Source organism: Balaenoptera borealis (assembly GCF_965194805.1).
Source record: "Balaenoptera borealis genome assembly, chromosome: 19".
NCBI lineage: Eukaryota > Metazoa > Chordata > Mammalia > Artiodactyla > Balaenopteridae > Balaenoptera > Balaenoptera borealis.
This window is the reverse complement of record NC_138878.1, coordinates 32,804,871-32,817,756: the sequence shown is the minus strand read 5'-3', so window position 1 is coordinate 32,817,756 and position 12,886 is coordinate 32,804,871. Positions and strand designations below refer to the sequence as shown.

Genomic DNA, 12,886 nt, shown 5'->3' with positions numbered 1-12,886 from the left:
TTTCATTTCTGACTTAGTTGAGTTTTCTTTCTTTTTTAGTCATGTAGGTTAAAGTTCATCAGTTTTGTTGATCTTTCCAAAGAACCAACTTTTTGTTTAGTTGATTTTCTCTATTGTTTTTCTATTCTCTCTTTAATATATATTTACAGATATATAGATTCTATATATCTCTAATCTAATCTTTATTATTTCCTTCCTTCTGCTAGCTTGAGTTGAATTCATTCTTCTTATTCTAGTCCCATATAGTGTAAAATTGGGTTATTGATTTGAGATCTTTCTTCTTTTTTAATGTATATGTTTACAGCTATAAATTTCCCTCTTAGTACTGCTTTCACTGCATCCCATAAGTTTGGTATTTTGTGTTTTCATTTTCATTTGTCTTAAGGTACATTCTAATTTCCCTGATGATTTCTTCTTCCACCCATTGGCTGTCTAAGAGTTTGTTGTTTAATTTCCACATATTTGTGAATTTTCTGTTATTGATTTCTAGCTTCATTCCATTGTGATTAGAAAAGATACTTTGTGTGATTTAAATCTTTAAAAATTTTTGTTAATTCTTGCTTTGTGGACTAACATTTAGCCTACCCTGGAAAATGTTCCCTGTGCACTTGAAAAGAATGTTTATTCTGTTGTTGTTGGGTGTGGTGTTCTATATATGTCTAATAGGTCTAATTGGTTTATAGTGTTGTTCAAGTCCTTTGTTTCCTTACTGATTTTCTGTCTGGGTGTTCCATCCTTTATTTATTTATTTTTAATATTTATTTATTTGGCTGCATCGGATCTTAGTTGTGGGTCTTAGTTGTGGCATGTGGGATCTTTGTTGTGGCATGTGGGATCTTTCATTGTGGTGTGCGGGCTTCTCTCTAGTTGTGGCATGTGGGCTCAGTAGTTGCAGTGTGTGGGCTCTAGAGTGTGCAGGCTTAGTTGCCCTGTGGCATGTGGGCTCTTAGTTCCCTGACCAGGGATCGAACCCGCATCTCCACATTGGAAGATGGATTCTTAACTACTGGAACACCAGGGAAGTCCCTCTATCCTTTATTAAAATTGGGGTACTGAAGTTACCAATTGGGGTATTGTAGAACTGTATACTTCTCTCTTCAATTCTGTCAATTTTTGCTTTATCTTTTTGGGTCTTTTTTGTTAGGCTCATGTAGGTTTATAATTGTTCTATTTTCTTGCTGAATTAAAACTTTTATCAGTATATACTGTCCTTATGTCTCTTGTAACTTTTTTGACTTAGAGTCCATTTTGTCTGACAATAACATAGCCACCTCAGCTCTCTTTTGGTTACTATTTGCATGGAATATCTTTTTCCATTCTTTTACTTTCAATCTCTTTGTGTTGTTATATCTAAAATGAGTCTCTTGTAAACAAGATATAGATGGATCCAATCTATATCCAGAGATTAAGATCCAGATTTAAATCCAATCTGCCAAGCTCTGCCTTTTAATAGAAGAGTTTAAACCATTTACATTTAATGCAATTACTGATAAAGAAGCATTTACATCTACCATTTAGCTATTTTTCAATGTGTTTTATGTTGTTTTGTTCTTCATTCCTCCATTATTGCTTTTTCTTGGGTATTTAGTTTATTTTTTGGTAGTAAACCATTTTGATTCCCTTCTTTCCTTTTCTCTACACATTTTATTTATTTTATTAGCTACTACTTTTGGGATTACAATTAGCATCTTTTAAGCTTATTAACAAGCTGGTTTGAACAGTGCTAACTTTTAGTCTCAAAAGTATACACACTCTGCTTCTGTATATACCTGTTCCTCATTTTAAATTTTGTTATTGTCACAGAATACATCTTTATATATGTTTTTCCACTGACATAGGTTTATAATTGTTGTTTTGTGTGTTTTCCTTTTATATCACATGAGAAAAAAAGTTACAAACCAAAAGTACAATAACATTTGACTTTTATATTTACATACATAGTTACCTATACCAGTGTTATTTATTTTTTCTTATGGCTTTAATTATGGTCTCATGTCCTTTCATTTTAGACTGAAGGACTTCCTGTAGCATTTCTCATATGGCAAATCTATTGATAACTCCCTCGGATTTTATTTCTATGGAGATGTCTTGATTTTTTCCTTCATTCTTGAGGGATAGTTTTGCTGGATATAAAAATCTTGGTTGACACTTTTTTTTCCTTCCAGCACTTTACATATGTCATTCCACTGTCCTCTGGCCTCCATGGTTTCAGATCAGAAATCAAGTGTTAACCTTATTGAGGATCCCTTGTGCTTGTCACAAGTTGCTTCTTCCTTGCTGCTTTCAAATTTTCTCTTTGCTTTGGGTTTCAACAGTTTGATTATAATATGTCTTGTGGATCTCTTTTGACTGTATCTTACTTGGAGTTTATTGAGCTTCTTGGTGGTATATATGCATGTCTTTCATCAGATTTGGGAAGTTTCTGGCCATTATTTCTTCAAATACTTTTTATGTGCCTTTCTTTTTTTCTTCTCTATCTGAGACTCCTGTAATGTGCATGTTGGTATGCTTGATGATATATCACAGCTCCCTCAGGTTCTTTTCATTTTTCTCTTTCTTTCTTTTTTTCCTTTGTACTCAGATTGGATAATTTCAATTGTCTTATCTTTGAGTTTGCTGATTCTTCCATATGCCTGCTCAAATCTGCTGTTGAATTCCTCTTGTACTTTTCATTTCAGCTCTTTTTACTTTTCAGGTCCAGAATTTCTATTTAGTTCCTTTTTGTAGTTTATCTTTTTACTGATATTCTCATTTTGATCATACATTGTTTTCCTGATTTTCTTTAGTTTTTTTGTCCATGATATCCTTTTACTCATAGTTGATTTAATATTATTGACTAGTAATTACAATGTCTGGGCTTCCTCAAGGTTGGTTTCTATCAAATTCTTTTTTCCTGCCAACGGGCCATACTTTACTCTTTCTTTGTATGTTTTGTAAATTTTTGTTGGAACTGGACATTCTGAATATTATACTGTGGTACACCTGGAAATCTAATTTTCCCACTCCTCAGGGATTGCTGATTTTTACTAGTTTACTGGAGCCATCACTTTTGTTTTATTTGTGATATTTCCAAACTAGTTTGGCAAAATGTGTTCCTTGTTGTGCATGGTCACAGAAGTTTCTGTTCCATTATCTATGTCACCCAATGAGCTGACAAAGATTTCCTTAACAACATCTGACTGCAAAAATGGAAAAAAGAAAGATTATATCTCTAAACCTACAATAGGTCTTCCCCATAGGCACTGAAACTAAGAGGGCCAAAGCAAAAGCAAATATCTGTGCTGGTCCCTCAGGAATCTACCAGACTGACCAAAATGCCCTACCCCCAACTTCTGGAGAATAAGGACCACACTGCTCATCCTGGCACCAGTCAGATGCTCCAGGAATGTGAGCCAGTATCCCCACAGTATGGCAGGGCTTTGTGATGGAGGATGGTAGGTATTTTATACATGCTGGCCTCTTACCAAAGAGCAATAGCCTCTCCCTTCATCAAGCAAGCCCTGGCTTTTATAAGTGTCCCTTCAGGACTCCGAGGTCTGAGGTAGTTAACTTTGACAGTTTTTTCCCTCAGTTTACTGGTTGTTTGGCTTAAGGACTGAGCCCTAGTGCTTCCTCCTCTGCCACTTTGCATGGTATCACTGTGGTTTCTCCATTTTTGAAGGAAAATTTTGCTGGATATAAAATTCTTGGTTGACAATTTTCTTCCAACACTTTAAATGTATCATTTCACTGTCTCCTGGCCTCCATAGTTTCTGATGAGAAATCAAGTGTTCATCTTGTTGAAGTTCACTTGTGCTTGTCACAAGTTGCTTCTCCCTTGCTGCTTTCAAAATTCTTTGTCTTTGGGTTTCAACAGTTTGATTATAATATGTCTTGTTGTGGATCTTTTTGACTGTTCATTGGAATTCACTGAGCTTCTTGGATGTGTATATTCGTGTCTTTCATCAGATTTGAGAAATTTTTGGCCATTATTTTTTCAAATAGTTTTTCAAATATTCTTTCCATCCTCTTTCTTCATCTGAGACTTTTATGATGTGCATTTTGGTATGCTTGATTGTATACCTTCAGGTTCTGTTAATTCTTCTTTCTATTTCTCAAACTGTGTATTAATCTGTTCACTGCCATAACAGAATACCATACAGTAGGTGGCTTAAACAACAAACATTTCTTTCTCACAGTTCTGGAGGCTGAGAAGTCCAAGATCAAGGTACCAGCAAGGAATATTTCATTCTGAGGCCTCTTCTTTGGCTTGTAGGTGGCCACATTTTCACTGTGTGCTCACATAATCTCTTCTTTGTGTGCATGTGGAGAGAAAGATCTCCCTCTCCTTATAAGGACACAAATTCTATCAGATTAGAGTTCCACCCTTATGACCACATTTAATCTCAATTACCTCCTAAGGCCCTATCTCCAAATACAGTGTCATTAAGGGTTAGGGTTTCAACATAAGAAATTTGGGGGGGACACAATTTATTCCATAGTAGCCTGGATAATCTTGATTGTCTTATCTTCAAGTTTGCTGATTCCTTCATCTGTCTGATCCAATCTGCTGTTGAATCTCTCTAGTGAAGTTTTCACTTCAGCTATTGTACTTTTCAGCTCCAGAATTTCTATTTGGTTTCTTTTTAATATTTTCTATCTCTTTATCGATATTCTCTATTTGTTCATATATCGTTCTTCTGGTTTTCTTTAGTTCTTGGTCTATGGTTTCCTTTAGCTCATTGAGCATATTTAAAATAGTTGACTTAAAGTCTTTATCTAGTAAGTCTAATATCTGGGCTTCCTCAGGGACAGTTTCTGGCAATATCTTTTCTTTTCCCCTGTGCATGGGCCATACTTTCCTGTCTCTTTGTATGACTTGTATTTTGTTGTTGTTGTTGTTGTTAAAAGTGGACATTTTGAATATTATAATATGGTAACTCTTGAAATCGTATTCTCCCCAGGGATTGCTATTGTTGACTTTTGTGGGCTGCAGCCATAGTTCGTTTAATGACTTTTCCAAACTACTTTTGCAAATACTGTATTCTTTGTTATGTGTGGTCACTGAAGTCTCTGTTCCTTTATCTCAGAGGTTAACCAGTGACCTGGAAGATTTCCATAAATGCCTGGAGCAAAAAAGAAGAAATATACTCTTCTGGTGTTTGCAGATTGGCTCTAAGCTGGGTTACTCCTTCAATGCTATGCCAGGTATACACAGTTCTGCCTTAGCTTTCACGTCCTGTTTGTGCAGATCCCAAAGATCAGCCAATGGTGGAAGCCTAGAATCCTATCAGATCTTTTCTGAGTATCCAGCCATGGGCATGCACGTTGCACTCCAGATTCCCTGGTATATGTGATAGTCCTTTGAAATCCATATTGCCCCAAGAATGTTTCTCCTTAGCCTCTTCCTTCCCAGACTTATGCATCTGTCTACTGCTTGCTTGTCTGTCCCACCCAGGTGGCTATAGGTAGTGTAATGCCTTCTACAGATGCCACATAGAAAGCCACTCCAGTCTGAGGGAGACAAACAAAGGTCAGCTTCTGTTCTAATCCCTCAGGGAACTTCCAGACAAGTCAAAACACACCATTACAACTTTTTGAGAGCAAGTTCTGTATTGCCCTCCAGCTCCAGCAAGCCACACCAGGAATGCAGACTGCCATCCCCATGGCTGCCACTGAGCTAGAGAATGGGAGATGATAGGCAGGTAAGCAAAATGCTATACATTTTCTTATTAAAATTTAGCAGACTGTTTATTAAGCACTCCCCTAGTTGCCATAATTTTTTTTTTTTTTTTTTTTGCCAGTTTAATGATTGCTTCTTTAGAGTTCCTTACTCCTCCATTTCTGTAACATTACTCAACCTTCCCCGGGTTTTTTAAAAAAAATTTATTATTGAAAAACTTAAGTATACACAAAAGTGGGGAGGGTATTTTAATGGATTCCTATGAATTTATCAACTAGTATCAAAAATTATCAACTCATGGCCAACTTCGTTTCATCTATACCACCAGCCATTGATTGAGAACTTACTAAGTGCTGTGCTCAGAGCACTTCATGCATTATCTTATTTCATTTTCATAATACTCTGTGAGGTAGGGATTAATATCCCCATTTCACAGATGAAGAACTGGAAACTGAGGGGTTTAGTAATTTTATCAAGATCATATGCAGCTTCCTGGAACCAGGACTTGAACTTGTATCTATCTGGGATCAGAATCATGGCTTTAGCTGGTTCCCCAATCACCTTTCCTGGGAAGCTCATTTGATGCTGAGAGCAACCTGAGAGGCAGGTGTGGTGGACATGGCTAATGTTCATTCAAATCCACTTCTTATCTGCTTCTTGGTAGACAGGATTATGATTCCAAAACTTTGTGAAATTAGGCAGGATCCTGTGGCAAGTTCTGCCCAATGAAATGTAGGCAGAAGTGACATGTGTCATTACCAAGCTGAAACATTTAACTGCTGGTGCTTTACTCTCCAGCCTTCTCTACACCTCCTGCAGAGAACTCTGAAGACTTGTCTTGAGATGCTGGTTGCAGGTTGTAGATTAGGGAATCTTTGTTGCCCTGGGTCCCTGAGGGATAAGTACTGCAGTAGAGCACAGTTCTTTGCTGACAACACACATATAATGTGTACAAGAAATAAACCTTGGTTGTGGCAAACCACTGAAATTTTGGGCTTGTTCATCAGTGCAGCACCACCTAGCCTATCCTGACTAGTAAAACAGGCAGTGCTATAATTCCTTTATACAGAAGGAAACTGAGACACAGGAGGTTGCCCATCTTAGATTCTTTCCTACTGTCTTCTGACAGCATGATAGCTTTCTGAAAGGGGCTGACTTGACATGGGGGGATCCTCATGTGATGTCAGAAGGATCCTTTTTTACAGAATAACTCTTTCTTATCCCATAGTTCCTACTATTAGGCCACATTTTCATAGCATCATTTCCTGTAATAATGCAGATCTGCTCACTGTGGAGATGGATAACTGGTGGTGTGTGGGTGCAGCCTATCAGAGATTTCTCTGATTTTCACCATGATTTTAGAAGATGGGGCTTTTCTGGCAATGTTTTTTATGAGAAGAGGGAGCATGAGTATGGCCTGATGGTACTGTGCATGGTTTCAGGTCTGGGAGACCCAAGTTTGAGTCCCACTTACTAGCTCTATGACCTCAGGTAAACCAGTTAATCTTTAAGCCTCAATTTTCTCAGCTCTAAAATGAGGCCAGTAAGAAAAAGGTTGTATTTAATTAGTTAAACCATGCAAAACACCTGACATGTAACTGAAATATAGCAAGCCACAATAGTCACTATTATTAGGGGAAGACTGTGGAAGTTTGATTGCCAGGATTTTGGTCTAGTAGGTGAGTTAAGAGCAGGAGAATGTTTTAGGAAGATCCAGCTAGTGGTCTTGCACAGGGTGAAGGAGGGCAGAGGACGGGGATCAGTTGCAAAGCAGTTGCAGTAATGCAAGAGGTTGTCAATGTAGATTCAGGGCAGTGGAGGGACAGTGGGTGTGAAAGGGAAGGACAGTCATGAGAGCCTGGGGAAGGAAGAGCGGGCAGTGGTGACAGTTGCATGCTGCCTCTCAGCATGCCTCAAGTCACCTGTGTTGACTGATCCAATATCTTTGTTCTGATCAGCCGGCCCAAGTTCGGCATGACTATTGTGGCCTCCAGACCAGCTGGTGGGCTGGGACAGTGGGGCAGCCTATTGGCAGTCAGCTGAATGCTGATGTCCACAGCTTACCAGTTGTTATTTTGCACATCCACCCTGCCTGCAGCCATCTCCTCTCCCTGAGAGCGTAGAAAGGCAAGCTCTCGGGGACCATCCCAGAGGGCAAGGGCAGGTGCTGGCAGCTGCGGCCATGCTGGGAGCTGACTCTTCCCTTTAAAGTGAAGCCACCGGCTTCAGGCTTACTGACCCTAGGCGCCACTGGGACCCCCTCCTGCTTCCACTGGAATCAAACCTTCCTGGTCCCTTTTTCCAAGTCAGCTGAAAAGTTTCTAATCTCTTTGCAAAGTGTCAAGTATCTTCCAGTGCCTTGAAAGGTGATTTTCTAAAAGCAGATCAAACACTTTTGACATTTGCTGCCAAGCCATTTAAAGTCATACTACAGGCTTGCCTCTGGCCTTGGCGGCTCGACTGGCTGCAGATAAAGGTTGAAGCGGCATCTCTCGTCACAGACACGAAGAGCCTGCTTGTGGGAGCTGCATCCTGGAGAGAAAAATATTCTGTAAAAGTTAATCTGCTGCTTTGTCTTGGCCAACAATTTATTCTTTCATGAAAGCCAGGCCCTGGCCCCCAGTTGAATTCTGCACACACATTTTTTTAATTTGCTGGAATTTGCAAAAACACATCAGTGGCCCTGCTGCCTTTGGCTTTTTATGTTCAGCAGAATAATCCCACGGCATTGCCTTCAAAGGGCTCTCAGCATCACACTCTCCCCAGTTCTCTTCCAGCTTTCCAAAGAGGGAGCCGAACTGTGCTTATGGGCCCGTGGAGAGCGCGGGGCCAGGGGTCACTCGTCCACTGTGCTGTGAGGCGCTGCCAGCCAGGCCTATTCAGAATGGGCTTGCCGACTCGGATGCCTGCAAGGGTCAGGCAAATCAAGGAAATGGGCCAAGTGAACTGGGGGCAGACACTGAGGAGTGGTGAGGACTGAGGCGAACCGGAGACGACAGGTCCTACCTCAATGGGGCAGCTGGCCTTAGCGTAGAACAATTGTTGCCTTGTGGGAATATGGGCTTAGTGCCCTCAGAGCTTCCCGTTTCCCCAAAGAAGCATTGGCATTTAAAAAATGTGAAATCTGTCCATTTTTAAATGTTGGCCCCAGTTCTCTACAAACACTCTGCAGGCCAAACCAAACAGGTCTGCTGGCTGAATCTGGCTCGCAGGGCTGCCCGTTTGCAATCTTTGATGGAGGAGGCAGAGATAAGGAGTGGGAAGGGCAAGCTCACCTTTTCTCTTTACTCTGAGAGGTCGTCTGGTTCCAAGGTCTCAGATGGGGAAACTGAGGCCCATCTCTGAGCGATTGCACTGATGCTTCTCCTCCGCCTACTGCCTTTCTCCTCCAAGACTTAAGAATGTCACTCCCCAAGATATGAGACTAAAGGAGCGACATGTCCCCAGGACTTGCATTTTAATAAGGAGGACCCGAAAGTTTCTGTAACTCAAAGAAATGCCTCCCTTCGATGGTGGGACTTCAGACAAAGTGACAGGGCAGTAGGATGAGGGCTTTTCAAAAGTCCCTCAAATGTTAGATGATTGTCCATTCTGCCCAGTCCCAGGGGGTCCCTGGGGTAGGTCTCCCCCAGGCAGTATTTGGGACAGGTTCTTCTCCCACAGACCTACTGGGGGCACAGCATGGTTTCCTTGGGAAACAGGACCACTGGAACTCTGGGGCGTACGTTTGGCGTCTCCACACCTGCAGTCTGGCGTGAACTTTGCAACGTGGCTCTGGCTCTGGCCGCTGGCTGGCATGCAAGGTGGTGCCTCCCTCCCTGGGTGCTCAGTAAAACAAATCGAAGCTGGAAATATTCGCCCAAGACCTGCTCCAGGCTTGGCCAGAGCAGAAGCAGTTTGCCATGGGGAGAGGATGGTGTTTTCACCTTCTCTGCCCCGCTGGCCTGCTCGGTGAGGCTTCTCTCCTGCCCCACGCTCCCAGCCAAGTCCTTGTCCTGCCCCTACACCTCCTCATGTGCAGCCTGTCAGAGCCCTGACCACCAAATTAGCCCTTCGTGATTTTATGTGGCTTTTATTGGCTCAAGCTGGATGTTGGAGATGGAGCCAGATGTGAGGCCGCGGGACCACTTGAAAGGCCAGGTAATTAGCAGCATCTGCCTTTGCCTTCTTATCTTGACAGGCGGACACACAGAGCAGTGACCTGGGAGCTGGGAGGCAGCTGCCTTCTCCACATTAAACGAGGCAAAGGCCAAAGGGGAACCTTACTTGGCCTGGAATGCCGCCATCTGTGTGTGTGTGTGCAAACATGTGAGAGTGAGCGTAATGAAGAATTATCCCCTCCACCCGCTGCTTTCTTGCCCCCAGATTCAGGAAGAACCATCTGCCAAGCTCTAAACACCTAAGATAGAATTATTATTTTGAAGTTGAGGAATAATTTACATACAGTAAAATATATGATCTGAAGTATACAGTTTGATGAGTTTTCACAAATGCGTAACATTCATTAGGATATAAAACCTGTATCCTAATGAAGATATAAAACATTTTCATCACCCCGGAAAGTTCATTATGTTCCTCTTCAGTGAATCTTCTCCCTCCCACACATGCGCAACCATAGTTCTGATTTCTATTGCCGTAGATTAATTTTCTGCCTGCTCTTAAACATCATGTAAATGAAATCATGGAATATAAACATAGACTCACAATCTTTTTGTGTCTTGCTACTTTTGCTCCACATAATGTTTTTGAGATTCATCCAAATTGTTACCTGTATCAGTAGTTCATTTCTTTTTATTGCTGAGATTATTTCATTGTGTGAATGTATCACAGTTTGTTTATCTAGTCTCTGGTTGATGGATATTTCTGGCTTTTGGCGATTATGAATAAAGAAGTATATTAGTTTTCAATAGCTCTATCACAAATTGCCATAAACTTAATGGCTTAAAACAGCACAGATGTATTATCTCACAGTTTCTATGTCCTCTGCTCAGGGTCTCACCTGGCTAGAATTAAGGTGTCTGCCAGGGCTGGGGTCTCATCCTGACCCCGGGATCCTCTACTAAGTTTATAGAATTGTTGGTGGAATTCAGTTCCTTTGTGGTTGTTGGACTGAAGTTCTCAGCTCTCAGAGGTCACCTTCTGTTCCCTGCTACCTGACTCTCTCCACAACATGGCAGTGTGCTTCTTCGAGGCCAACAGGGGTACATCTGCTGCTGCTTCAAATCTCTCTGACTTCTTCCATCTCTGACCTCTAGACCCTCTTTTAAAGAGCTCACCTGATTAGGTCAGGCCCATCCAGGATAACCTCTACTTTGATTAAAGTCAGCTGCTTAGGGTCAGCTGAAAAATCTCTTCACCTTTGTCACATAACATAACCTAATCACAGGAGTAATATCCCATCATATTCACACTCAGGGCATGTATTCCAGGAGATGGGAATCTTGGGGGCCATCTTGGAATTCTGTCTACCACAAGCAACTATGAACATTCTGGAGTTATTTTGTTATTCAAGTGTGCATCTTTAAAAAATCAGAGCATTTCCTTTTGAGCTAAAATAACACAATCCCACTTAACAAAATAAATAATTATTTCTAAATATCATCTTATACCCGACCCATATTTAGTGATTGGAGCGGTTGTCTTAGCAATGTCTTTTAGCTGGTTTGTCCAAAGCAGAATCTTGTCTAGGACTTTTCAGTGCCTCTGGGCACATGTCCTTTCCATTGCTTTCCATCTAGCTCAGTGCCCTTTATTGTGGCTGGTTGAAGACTGTGGCTCTATCATCTGGCAGAAGAGTCTGTTGTCTGGATTAGTGTGGTGGCTTCCTTTTGTCACCATTTAGCTTGTTCCTTTATCCCCTTTACATCCTGTGAATTGGAAGTCAAATCTAAGTTTGATGGACCCAGGTAAACATCTTTTGGCTGGAACATATCATGGGAGATGCTGAGAGCTTCCACCTGTATCACTTGATACATGATTTCTGATGGTCCCACTGTTGGTGCAAGACTAACTCTTGGATCAGGGCAGGCACAGCTTAACCCTTCTAGATCTGTTTCTTCCTCCTGAGCCAGAAAGAAATCTGTGGGGTCTTTCTTTGCATAATTCGGATGTTCATTTATGCATCCACTGTTCACCTAATGGTTTTAACACATCAGTTGATAATCCTTGCCTGAATCAGTGATTTCATTAGGGACCAAGGGGGGACTTGGGGCCCAGCATTTCCACTCTGCGAGGTGAGGATTTGGTCTGAAATCTGCCTGACTTTGGCCCCTGGAGGCCTGTCCTCCCACTAGCTGAGACCATCTGGCGTAGACCCTCACCAGGCCCAGGGGCGGAGGTGGCCTGAGATGGGAAGGGGTGGGGAGACACAGTCCTACCACAGCTTGCAAGCAAGTCAGGCATTATGCATTATTTCACTGAGACCTCCAGGAGGCCAGCCCATTTCACTGTTGAGTCTCCGGGCCCTGGGGCATGTCATATGCCTCCCAAATGCTTCTTGACAAGTGAATGCCTGAATGCACGGTAAGTGAATGATTGAATGCTTATCTAGCCCTAACGCTGGGCTCCTGATCGTCCTGAAATCTACACCTGTCTTTGGGTCCCCCAGTCCTTTCTTAGGCTAGAGGCAATTTAAGAGGCCCAGACATGCATCAGGAGACCTCTCAGTGGGTCTACGACTGGTACTTGCTCCCAGGGGAGCCCACTTTGATGTGCCAAGACCCCTCCTCCACCCAGCGCCTTAGTAGGCCTGGCTGGGGTTATAGCTTCCGGAGGCAGAGCTCTGCCCACCTACTGGATTGGACTCTCTGAGACACTGTCTTGTTCCCTGGGGCCCCATCCCAATGAACCAGCCAGGCCAAGCTGCAGCTGGAGGTACGGCCATGCTACACTGGCAGCGCCACCCATCCAATATGGTGCCCATCAGATAACAAACACGGGGATCCTTAGACGAGTTTGGGTGGGGTGCATATGCTCCCCAGACAGCACTCTCTCCACCCTGGCCTCCCTCCTGGAAAATGGCTCAGCAGCTGGGCTCCGACTCCAGGCCAGCTGCCCCTCCTGCCGAGAAATCTGCCTTTAATTTAGAAGTTCTATTTCTTTCTCCATGGAAAAGTCTTTGTGGTACCAATTAAGGAACTCTTTTATCCCCTCCTGTTTGAGGAGTGAGGAATTTGGGGACTGTCTAGAAAGGGCTCCTTTCCTCACTAATTCCCAAGGCAGAGT

At 42.3% G+C, this 12,886-nt stretch overlaps 2 long non-coding RNA genes across 5 annotated transcripts in view; one reads left to right on the top strand and one right to left on the bottom strand.

Annotated features, from left to right (window-relative positions):
- The window catches only part of LOC309616285, a 409,627-nt gene that overhangs the window by 363,730 nt on the left and 33,011 nt on the right, over window positions 1-12,886 (bottom strand). The window lies entirely within an intron of this gene.
- LOC309616272 overlaps window positions 1-12,886 on the top strand; it is a 59,857-nt gene that overhangs the window by 42,378 nt on the left and 4,593 nt on the right. The window contains exons 4-5 of one of the 4 annotated variants that reach the window (XR_014237395.1): window positions 5,070-5,187; window positions 5,538-5,684. The exons of 2 other annotated variants lie outside the window; for them this stretch is intronic. This is a non-coding gene — a long non-coding RNA (uncharacterized lncRNA). Of the gene's footprint in view, window positions 1-5,069; window positions 5,685-12,886 lie in introns of all 4 variants that reach the window. One more of the 4 variants, XR_014237396.1, reaches the window with a different exon arrangement.